The sequence below is a fragment of the Antechinus flavipes genome, chromosome 2, assembly GCF_016432865.1.
Source record: "Antechinus flavipes isolate AdamAnt ecotype Samford, QLD, Australia chromosome 2, AdamAnt_v2, whole genome shotgun sequence".
NCBI lineage: Eukaryota > Metazoa > Chordata > Mammalia > Dasyuromorphia > Dasyuridae > Antechinus > Antechinus flavipes.
The window spans coordinates 414,015,536-414,028,322 of record NC_067399.1 but is presented as its reverse complement, the minus strand read 5'-3'; positions in this window follow the sequence as shown (position 1 = coordinate 414,028,322).

Below are 12,787 nucleotides of genomic sequence, written 5' to 3'. Positions count from 1 at the left end.
AGTGGATATGTAAGTATCCACATCTATATACATAATTTATATACATATTTATATACATATATTCATATACATATTTGTCTACTTACATATATTTGTATGTGAGACTTTTGTGAAAGACTTCAAATATAATGCAATAAAATATATATGTTTTAACATGGAGAACTTAGATGAAAACAGTCATGTCTTGAGATAATTAGGATCATAGAATCATAGAATTAAGAACAAAATAGGATCTCATAAACTCATAATCTAGACTGTTATTTCTATAGAACATCAAACTGTAACAAAGATTGGATAAGTAACTTACTTTTGGCCAAGACAGAAGTTAGTGCCAAGGTCAGAGCAAGGACTGATTTCTCCCAGAACAATGAACATTTCACTGGGTCATAAGATCCACAATTGGGGAAATTAAAAAAAATGTAATCTGTACACTGATCTATTACTTACTTATAATGTCTTTGTTTTTAATCAAATGTCAGGGGTTGAATGACAAAGGCACAAAAAAATACAATTTTAACACTAGAGAATAAATTTTTTTTGGGAAAAAGCACAGCAATCATTTCCAAAATTACAAAGGAAAAAAAGTGTTCCTTGTTCATGGGCTTGTGAAGGCATTTCAAATAACACTGTGAGGCCATCTGTTTATTGCTTCAGAATTAAAGAAGCTGCTTCTTTATTGACTGGTCTTAACAAGCTTGATTGTCATTAACTTTCCCCCAAAGAATTTAGTTTTTAAAGCGACTACACATTACATTTTAATCAGAAATCTAGATTCAATGTCTGATGCTGATCTCTGGCATACAGCAGCAGGTGGACCAGATGTTATACATTACATTAGCAAAACAACAAGGCACAATTCTCCTCCTTGCAACATCTGTTCCATTTTCACTCCTCTCTTAACCCTCCCCCCAAAAATAGAGAAGAACACTTTGCTTGGGCAAACTTTTAGTATAAGACTGTATGTCCTTGTTGTGGCATTTAATTCAGCACAACTTCTAACCCCCATATTAACATGGCACATTCTACTAAAGTCTAGTATTTTGATCAAATGTTTATGTTATGTCATATTATCTGAATACATTCTTCCTAAATCAAAGTTTTGGCTGCTTAGCAAGCAAATACACTAAAAAAAAAAAAAAAACCCACAATGGCCATACTATGCTCCTTTTCTTGACAATCTGTCCCATTGTCAAAGGCAATTTTTATGTCTATCTGAAATCTTGTCTTCTCCAAGCTAAACATGCCAGTTTAAAAAAAAAACACTGATATTTTTGTGTTTTAAATCTTTTCACCATTCTAGTTTCATTTCTTCTGGGTGCACTCCACCTTGTGAGTATCCTACTTAAAATGTGACACTTAAAACTAAAAGAAATAAATCAGCAACTATGGTTCAACTAGAGTAAATTACAGTAGAATTTTTATATCCTTTATTTTGATCACTGTTTTTCAATTCAATTAAAGCTCAAGTTTGGGTTTCTGGGTTCTAGGGCATAAAGCTGACTCATTGAGCGTATAATCATTAACAGCTTCACAAAATTGTTCCCTAAGCAGGTCTTCCTTATTAGGTACATGTTCAGTTTATTTTCTTTTTATTTTATACTTAACCCCATTAAATTTTATGATATCAGTTTTGACTTATTATTCCAAACTATCTATGACTCCAGATGTATCCAATATATTGATTATCTGTATGTTCAGCTGAAAGAGACCATGGAGATTATTTAGTCCAATCTCCTAAATCAATTAGTTGATACATTCACATTTATTAAGTGATTACTATATGTCAGGCATTGTGGTAGATACCAGGGATAAGAGATAGAATCTAAACAGTTCATGTCCTTAAGAATTTTACTGTAATTAGGGGAAACAACATACATATAAAGAGACATGGTGTATGTGCAATGCACAAAATAAACACGAGGGAATTCTCTCTCTATTTCTGTTTCTCTCCCTCTCCAATAAGATGAAAAACTGTTCATGATAAACAGAAGTTTATATTCAATTCTAATAATATAATGATAATAGGCAATATGTTATTGCATAGGGAGCCAATATGTCCAGATCTATGCTTTAGGAAAATCACTTTGACAGCTATGTAAAAGTTGTAGTAATATGGTGAGGCTTGAGAAGGGAGACAAAATAGGAGGCAATTGACATGGTCTAGAGATAATGAAAGCCTAAGGTAAAGGTTAGTGAAGAGAAGGGGCTGTGTATAAGAGATATGGAGAAAGAACCAACAAGATTTGGCAATTAATTGTATATTAATTAGAGATGAAAGATGAAACAAGGATGATGCTAAAATTGTGAACCTAGGTAATAAGAAATGGTGGAATCTTCACATACAATAGGGAAGTGCTAATGAGAAATGTGTTTTAAGGTAAAGTTAATGAATTTTGTTTTGGACATGAATCATCTGATATGCTTATGGAAAACATAACTAAAAGTGGCAACTAGGCCAGTGGTGATGTGGGACAGGAGCTAAGAAGAGAAATGATAGAGATGATAATTGAACTCATAGGACCTAATGAAGCTGCCAAATCAGAGAATACAAAAATAAAGAAAACAGTACATAGGACAGAGCCTTGGAGCACATTTGTAGTTAGGAGATATGGCAGATAAGTACCAGAGGAACCATAAAACAATGTTCTGTCACAATCCATAGAGTAATTAGTATGCAGGAGAAAATGTTTTCAACAATATTAAATGCTGCAAATAGGTCAAAAGGTTGTGAATTGAGATTTGGCAATCAAAAGACAATTAATAAATTTTAGAAGAGAAAGGAAGTAGCAAAATCAGTAGAGAGGTGATTTAGAAGAGAGAGAAAGGATAAGAAATAGAGGCAACAAGGATATGCATCCTTTTCAAAGAGTATAGTTGAGAAAAAAAAGGAGAGATAGGATGGTAGCATATTGGAATGGCAGGATCCAGTAAGGTTTATTTTTTAATGTGGAGAAAATAAACATATTTTTAGTCAGCAGGAAAGAAGCCATTAAATAGGAAAGAATTGTATAATAGTATGGTTATTGAGGCACCCAGAGCAGTCCTTCATCAAGGAAACAGTGTGATAGAGTTCACCCACTCTATCACACAACTAGAACAAAGCCTTACTCCTTACTCAGTGCTTGTGACTAGAATTTTATTAAAGGCCATTAAGGAAGCAGTACAATTATCTGGGATAAGACTTGACAAAATAGACATCTTTTATACTAACACACAAATTAATGTATGCTGTGAAACCATCCCAGAGTGGCAAATTTTATTGGCCACAGCTCCAAATTATACACACAGGTCTCCATTAAAGATAACCAGACTATTACATAATTGGCAATGGATTCTTGAAGAAAAGGTTTCTAAAATTCCTCTTAAAGGACCAACTATCTTTACAGATACAATCAAACATAATATTTGTGCTGTATACTCTCATAACTTAACTATAAAGAGAGTAATCAGAACTCCTTTTCATTCCACTCAGCAGAATGAATTATATGCAATCATTCTAGCTCTTATTATCCAGGAGATGTAAATATAATATTTGATTCTTCCTATTTGGTAGATGTGGTACAAAGAATTGCCACAGCCCAAATAAAATTGGTAGCTTCCAATATATATCATCTCTTTAAGGAATTCAAGAGCAAGTGAAAAAGCATCCAGGTAAGATTTATATCTTGCATGTCCACTCTCATAGTGGACTTCCAGGTCCTATTTTTGATGGTAATTCAAAGGCAGATAGCTTTCTAACTTTGTTGGCCAATACTCCTTTATTTCAGGAAGCCCAAGAATCTCATTCTAAATATCATCAGGCCGCTCGAGTTTTACATTTGCAATTTGGGATAACAAAAGAGGAAGCTAGGAGCACAATAAAAACCTGTATAGCTTGCCTTCCTTTCCACACTCCTACTCTCCCTCTAGGGAAGAATGTACGTGATTTGAGACTCAATGAAATTTGGCAAATGGATGTGATCCATTATAAATTTTTTGGTCGTCTTTTTTTAATAGTAGACACCTTTTCAGGATTTACTTTTGCAATACCAGCAGCAAAAGAGACAGCCCAAGTGGTCACTGAATTCCTTATACAAGCATTTGCAATTAAGAGTATGCCATAAGCAATAAAAACAGATAATGGACCTGCATATACTTCTAAACATTTTGCACACTTTTATGCACAGTATAAGATTTTATACACTACTGGCATACTCTTTAATTTTCAAGCACAGGCAATAGTAGAGAGAAGAAACAGAGACATTAAGATACTCTATCAATAACAAAAGAAAGGGGGAGCCACAGGTAACCCTAGAGAACTTCTAAATTTAGCTCTTTATACTATTAACTTCTTGATTTTTTGACAAAGATGCACTGGCTCTGGCAGACAGGTTTTATAATCTAGAAGAAGGGCAGTGTCCAGTATGAGCAGCTCCGCTATCTTTAGATAATTACCAGGTGATGTGGAGAGATCCAGAAAGTGGTAAATGGAAGTGACAAGATAGGTTAACTTCTTGGGAAAAAGGGTCTGCTTGTACCTCTATAAATGGAGAAGGAATCAGATGGGTACCAACAAGCCATATTCACCTTGTCCATAGGAGAGAGATGGAACAGATCCTTGAAATAAAGGTAAAGACCCAAGAAACATGGAGTGGTTCCATCGTTGATTATGCCCACCACTGAAAGAGCATGGCAGTTATGGCAAATGACTCATGGACATCAAAAATTGTTAATAAGAGTGACGCAGGACTTCAAAACCCACAGGAATCATTGGAATCCCTGAGACATGATAAGATTGTTGTAGGACTTGAAAACCTCAGAAATCATTGGATTCTCTGAGATATGATAAGACTGTTGCAAGACTTCAAAATCTGCAGGAATCACTGGATTCCCTGACATATGAAGTAATAGACAATAGATTGGTTCTAACTCTCTCTTGGCTGCTGAAGGAGGCATACGTGTGATTGTTATTTACATACCCTCCTAGGACTTCTGGAAATCTTTTACAACACCATGTTGATTCATATTGTTTGTTATATTGCTACTTGCATGTACAATTCATGTTTGTTACACCACATTGAGCCTGCATCGGCTTTGGGGAGAGTCATCACTGCTAGCCTGTGCTTTATTGCTATGTGCTTGTGTAATACCTCCCATGCTGATGGGTTTGTATATATCTGTTTCTAGAAGGACCCTGCAGCCAAGAAACCTGCTAACTATCTGGCTTGACTCCTCACTTCCCTTTGGTGTTTTTCATCTCTCTTCCTGAGAAGTCAGGGAGGATGTCATCATCTCCTTTTTAGTGCTTTCATCTCCCTTCCTGAGAAGTTGGCGGGGGGGGGTATGATCTCCTTCTTTTGGGGGTTCCCACCTCCCTGAGAAGTCAGGGATGGCATGACCACCTGTGTTCTAAAACAAAAGAAATGGGAGATATAAAGAGCTGAAACTATGAAAAGGTGTACTTGAATCAGACAACCCAGCACTTAAGGCTAATTACCTATTCAATATGTGACAATGATTCTATTAGCATATGTTTGGATAAATGGCTCTTCTCACAGTTGATGATGGCTCAATGTTTGTGTTAAGATAATCGTGGGCAATGATTAGAGGGTGGGGTGAGACAGGCCAGAGTCATTTGGTGGCAGGACAAGGAGGAGAAAAATGGAGATTCTGGACTCCAGAATTGAGAAGAAATATTTGATACAAACTCCTGGCAGTTTGCCTGTTTCTTTCATTTCTCCCCCTAAAGACCAAGGACTTGTACTTATCCTGACTCTGGCTAATACTGAGGCCTCCAGGGAGCTAGCTTGGACTTAACAGGATTTGATATAAGAAGGATGGAAATAATATAGGAGCAGCCTGCTAGAGGAGGATAGAGGGAATTATATCAAGAGTATGTACAGAAAATAATGATTTGATCATTAACACTAGAGTAAAACAAGAAAGGTTAGTAGATTGTGAGATGAAGAAAGGGATGAGAAGGAAATACTTCTCATGTTACTGAACTGTCTTCTGAAGTTGAGGAAAAATTAGATGATTTTTCCAGGATTCTAAGTGAGTAGTAGGTAGCAGAGTCAAGGATTCCAATTTAGCTTATAGGACTTCATATTCAGTGATTTTTCTACTGATCATGATACCAGTTCTATATGATGATATAGAACTGCTGCAACAATGAGCAGAAAGGCAATAAACAACTATTTTTTATGCTTATTATGTACCAGTTCCCTATGCTAAATACTAGAGATAGAAAGGAAGGCACAAACAATTTCTGCCCTTAATCAGCTCACATTTCAATGAGAGCTGTCACATGTAAATAACTGTATATAAAAGATATAGACAGCATAAATTGGAGCAATCTCAGAGGGAAGGGTTTAGCACCAGAGATAAGGAAGGAAGAAACTACAAAGATATCCTAGAGAAGGTGGGATATGAATTGTGTTGGGTATAAGGAAAGATATAAAGATAAGAAGAAAGAATAGTTGAAACATGGTGGAAAGCTAGTAAGAAGGCAAAAGATTGGGATATAGAATGTCCTATACAAGAAGAAATTAGACCAGTGTCACTGAATCATAGAGTATGTGTGCATGTGGGAGAATAAAGAAAAGAGTGTGTATGTGTGTGTGTGTGTGTGTGTGTGTGTGTGTGTGTGAATAAAGAAAAGACTTAAAAGGTATGAAGCCTCATTTTTGAAGGGGTTGGCATGTAAAATCATTTAGTAGTTGCTTGACCATGGACACATCACTGAATCTTATTGAACCTCAGTTTTCTCATCTGTAAAATGAGGATGAAATTTGCTATAGTAATTACCTCAAAGAGTTGTCATAAGCAACAAATCATATAATGTATCTGATATACTTTGCAAACTTAAAGTGCTGAATAAATATCACCATTATCATCATCAATCATCAATAATATTATAATAGAATATTTGGAATGCCTTTCCTTGATTATTTGCCTTACATACATCCTTTAAAGATCAGCTCAAGTGTGCTTTCAATGAAATAGAAAATTTTCAATTATTTCTAATGAAAAGACACAGAGCTAAGCAGATAATTTCTTCTTCAAATAAGAAATTCAAGAGAAGCATAAAAAGATAAACAGGAAAGAAAAAATATTAATTAAGGGTTTAACTGTTTACCTTTCTATATGGGAAGACAATACTTGTTACTCTTGAGAATGATACCTTTTATTAGGGAAATTGGAAGGGGCATACACAGACACAGGTTATAAATATAAATTGACTGATGTGATGATATTTTAAAAAAAGCATTAAGGGGTGGAAAAATAATTTTACTGGAGGAAGGGGAAAGGGAGGTAAAATGGGATACATTAGATCACATGAAGAGGCACAAAAATAGAGGGAAAAGAAGGGAGAGGAATGAGCTTAATCGAATCAAATTGGGGATAAAATTTTCTCTTACCCTGTAGGGAAGCAGGAAGAGAATGGAGAAAGAAAAGGATAGTTGGCTAGAGAGAGGGCAGAAACAATAGGAAAAAGGGCTAAGAGAAGGGAGGAGAGTGTGATAGAAAGGAAGGCAGGTTGAGGAAGGGATTAGTCAGAAACAAAACAGCATCAAGGAGGAACAGGGTGGAAAGAGAAAGGAACAAAAAGAGGAGAAAATAGGATAGAGGGAAATACACAACTGGTAATCATAACTGTGAATGTGAATGAGATGAACTCTCCCATAAAATGGAAACAGCTGATTGAATTATAAACCAGAATCCTATGACATATAGTTTATAGGAAATTTATTTGAAACAGGGATATACACACAAATTAATGGTAAAGGCTTCAGAAGAATGTATTATGCTTCAGTTGAAACAAAAAATAAACAGGGATAGCAATTCTGATCTCAAACAAAGCAAAACCAATAATAGTTCTAATTGAATGAGATAAAGAAGGAAGCTCTAACCTGTTAAAGATATCAAAGATCATGAAATAATATCAATACTAAACATATATTCACCAAATGGTACACCATCCAAATTCTTAGAGAAGTCAGTTGCAGAAAGAAATAGATAACAAAACTATATTACTGGGGGACTACAACTCCCCCTCTTGGAATTAGACAAATATAACCACAAAATAAACAAGAAAGGATTTCAGGAGGTTAAAGTACAGCTTGAATAATACCTCTTTCAAGAAGCCTTTCCTGTTGTAGAATTAATAGTAGCTAATTGTAGGATTAATAATATTTTAAGTTTACATTTATATCATTGTAGAGACCTTAATTATAAAACAGTAAGTAGAGTCTGTGAAGAGAAAATTGGTCTTTTCCTGTAATAGTTAACAAGGCAATTACCAGTTGCTTTTTTATATATTTTTGATTAGAAAGGATTTGTTTAAAGTTTTCCCTTCTGTTCTTTTAAATTAAATCATTGCCTTTTTATGTATTTTTTTAAATTATAAAAGATCTGATTAAAGTTTTTTAAGTAAAATCATTATTTAGAACTACATATATATTTTATATAAATATATATGTGAATGTGTCTATACATATATATGTGTGTGTGTGTGTGTGTGTGTGTGTGTGTGTGTGTGGTTGGAATTGTACAAATTTTACAATTCCTTTGTAGTTTATGGTAGGTTATGAATTGTAACATTCTAATTAATATGGTTATTCCCAGTTGGAAACATCATATTTCAAATAGTGCTATATTTTGCAACTCTCTAATGCATATCTATAATGATGTCTATTATACCTCTGTGTTGGTGTCTCATCTATCTGCTAAATTGCAAGTTTAATGAGGACTCAGAGCATTATGTATCTACACTGTGTATATTGGCCAGTGTTTAACACAGTAGTCTTCACATAGTAAATGTTTAATACTTAAATAAATGACTTTCTTACCAAATAAAATTTTGATTTAGAAGAAATCGGAATATTTAATAAGAGATATTCTTTATTTTTTATTAAATGAATGGCATTTACTTACAATTTACCAATATTATTGTGCAACCTTATTTATTTGTAATGCCTCCAGAATTTGGACTAGTGTTTGTAGCCTTGGCTAGTTCTCTTTCTAATACTCCTAATGATAAAACTGCATGATTGAACAATTTGATTTGCTATGAGGAATTCTCCAATCTCCCAAATGTCTCATTAAAACTATTAAAGTTTTGCTATTTTAATGAAATATTTCAAATTTAAAGGGATAGTCTTTTAGAATATACATTTAGAACATAGGTACATAGATAATTGGTGTTTTCTTGATTAATCACACATTTGTATGCATATCATCATATATATCTATAAGTAAATATGAATGGATTATGAAAACTACCAATTAAGGCAATATCCACACTGATGAAAACATGCATTCATCAATGTGTGTGTGTGTGTGTGTGTGTGTGTGTGTGTGTGTGTGTGTGTCTGTGGCAGAAAACACTTTGAATCAGAAGATCCAAATTCTAATCCTGAATCTGACATTTAAAGCAGTGACTGTGAGCAAGTTCTGTGCTTTTTTGAGTCTTAGTGTCTTCCTCTTTAAAAATAAAAGTAGTAGGGGTTGCTAGGTAGTTCAGTGGATAGAGCACCAGCCCTGAAGTCAGGAGAACCTGAGTTCAAATCTCTGTCTCAGACACAACATTTCATCTAGCTGTGTGACTGGGCAAGTCACTTAATCCCAATTGCCTCAGCAAAAAATATAAAGAAATAAAGGTAGTAATTCTTGGGCTAACTACAATACCTTCTAGTATTGTTAGGAATAAGGCACTTTGTAAACCTCTAAGAACTTTTTTAAAGGTCACTTGATAAGCATCAATAGCTAAAAGAAGTAGACAGTTGGAATTTTTTGGCATCTGCAATAGAATAAAATTTAAAACCATGAAGAAATGGACAGAAAAAAAATCATTAAACCTTAATAAAATGACTTTAATTCTATGTCATGCCATCTCTTTATTAACAACTTTGTGTTAGCATGTATTAAGTGTGAATATCATGATGATTAATTTGAGATATTTGTGATTAGATATTTACAAGAAAAAAATATGTTGGCTTGCCATCAGTCCTATGGGATTTTTAATTAAGATATACCAGATGAAAATATGAAAACAAGTCTATTCATGCAATTATAAGACAAGGCTATTAGATCACAATATTTAGCAGAGTATTTGATAAATGCCTTGGGAAATTTTAGCAGGTTTAGTTGGCTAGTCAGTTTTTTTGAATGTCCCAACAGAATATCTCCTGGTGCCAAATGTGGAAAATTGACAAATCTCATCTCTTCTTGGAAATGGTTCTTTAAGAAAAGGATAGAGTGTGTCATCCACTCCTCATAGTCTACATGTTGAATAAATTGCCTTTATTTGCATATCACTGATGAAACAGCAAGGGGAATTATTCCATATTATTCCATTATTATTATTCCATATAATTATTAGATTATTCCATATAAAAGAAAAGCTCATAACAAGAGCTTTGTGCTCACCTTATTTTATGATTGTTTGCCACTAATCATAAGAGAGACATAGTGAATTAATATTCATAATACATTGAAACCAAATAGAATGCTTTCATATTTTTAGACCAGTGACTTCATCAGTATGGGCATTCTTTTCTCTCTTACTGGTTGTAACTCTTCTAGGGCTTCAGCAAGTATTTTTTAGGCACCTATTACATATCAGATACTCTTCTAAGTGCTGGATATAAAGAAAGAAACAATTCCTTTTTACAATTATCTTAAAATCTTTTTTCTACTTCTATAATCTATTCTACAGGAATATCTTCCTGTATTCCCTACCTTATTATCTATGGCTGGATTTTCAAAGTCCAGTTTTATTCCTTTACATTCTTCAAACATATTTGTAGCATTTAATTTCATTTAATAAGTTTTATTAAGTTTCTACTATATATAAAACCATTGCTCTAGGACAGCACTAATATGCCATTTAAAAAATTAAAAAATTAAAAAAAATTAAAAAATAATTAACGTGATCACAGGAGAAAAGAGACAGGATTGTTTCCATTCCCCACAAGGACCAAAGAGACAGCCTTCAGAATATGTACATTTAGGGGAAAAAAAACATTTTCACATTTTTCTTTGCTTGGGTAGGCAGCATTTGATATTATTTTCTTGTCAAATCCTTTAATTTCGTAGATGAGGAAACCAAATCACAGAGAAGTTAAATGATTTATGGCAAGGCCACAAATATAGTGGAAGTCTCATGATTCAAATCCAGGTTTTTTGTTTTCAAATCTAGAACTCTTTCTTTGCTTTATTTCTATTTTAATAATTATAAATTTCTGTAGTTCTTTAGGGTTTATAAAACTTACTCCTTTCAATATTACCATATCTTGATCAATAAGATCATTATATCATTCTTTTTTGATATGTGGGGAAACTTACTCAGAATCCAGCCTCAGATACATAGAATCCATATGTGCTGTTTCTAGGTTCACTATTTTTTCCATTGTATCACTATCAGTTGGGAGACTATTATGTTTACTATCTAAATGCTTCCCACATGCAGCTGAGTGAATTACCTATCATACCTAATATTGTATGCTAAAATTGATAGAAAGTCATTTGAATGTCCTCTTGATTACATTGACCTCAAGATTAAAAAGATATAACTATCTAAAGTCATTTAAAACAGATTTTCATTTGTTTTTGCTCTTCAGACCTTTGTGATATACCCCCAGAAGCTTAAATAGCTTTATTATTGTCCAGATGTTGCTCTTTATCACTGGGCTCTTTATTTCCTTCTCCTTTCCTTAAACATTTTGAATGGAACAAAAATTAACATGGCTCATTTCCTGAATAAAAATATCCTATTAGCTTGCATCATTTCTTTTCCTGCTGGTACCTCTTGGTTTTCTTCTTCTTCTTGAGTCCTTAATGATGCCTTCCAACTGTGGAAGCAGCATTTTCTAGTTAACTAAGCAGGCAACAGAAAGATCACTAAAAATAGTTATATATTTCACCCTTCAAAATAGTAAGTCTGATAAAAGGAGAGTCACAAATGGCATGTATGTAACACACACATGCACATACATATCACAATGCATCTATTTCCCTTAGATAAAAAAAGTTAAATATTTCGATTTTAAAGTTATGGGAAATTTAAAGAACATGATCTATCATTTGTAAAACTGATAGAACATGATCCTTTGGCATTTTTAGATGCTATTTGAGCTTTTATTAAAAACAAATCAATGTCTTTAAATTTCTAGTGCCTCCCTCCCTGAAAGATATTTTAACTTTTTTCCTGTGTGTCTTAGAGAAAAAATATTTCAATAAACTTCCATAGAGAATGAGTTTGGGCTCATTAGTGATAGATTTCCTGAATAAATAGCAAAGTCAGAACTCAGGGGACATGGTTTTTAATCACAGCTCATCATTACTATTCAAAGTTGGAGAAATGTCCTTTGTCCTTGAGAGACAGTTTGATGGAAAGTGTGCTAAATATATTGTCACTGGATTGAGTTTGAATATGGACTGTGCTATACTACTTGTGGGACCTAGGGTAAATAATTTAATTTCTCTAGACCACCTAAAAGGTGATCTACAAGGTTCCCTCCAGCTGTAGATCTATGATCTTGGCCCTCAGTTTCCTTATGTATAAAATGAGCATATGACTAAGACTAAGACAAAGACTAAGGTCTCTTGTTGACTACGAGATTGATATATTAATTCTGCAAAATAAATTAGCATTCTTCCTATTCAACTTAGACTTTGCTAATTCCATGGAACATTTTAGCAGCACCTTTTAATACATAATGCATATATACATTTTATTCAAGACACATTTTTTTTTTCCTTTTAATTGAACTGTGTCAGTAATCCTCCTTTCCTTTGATTCACC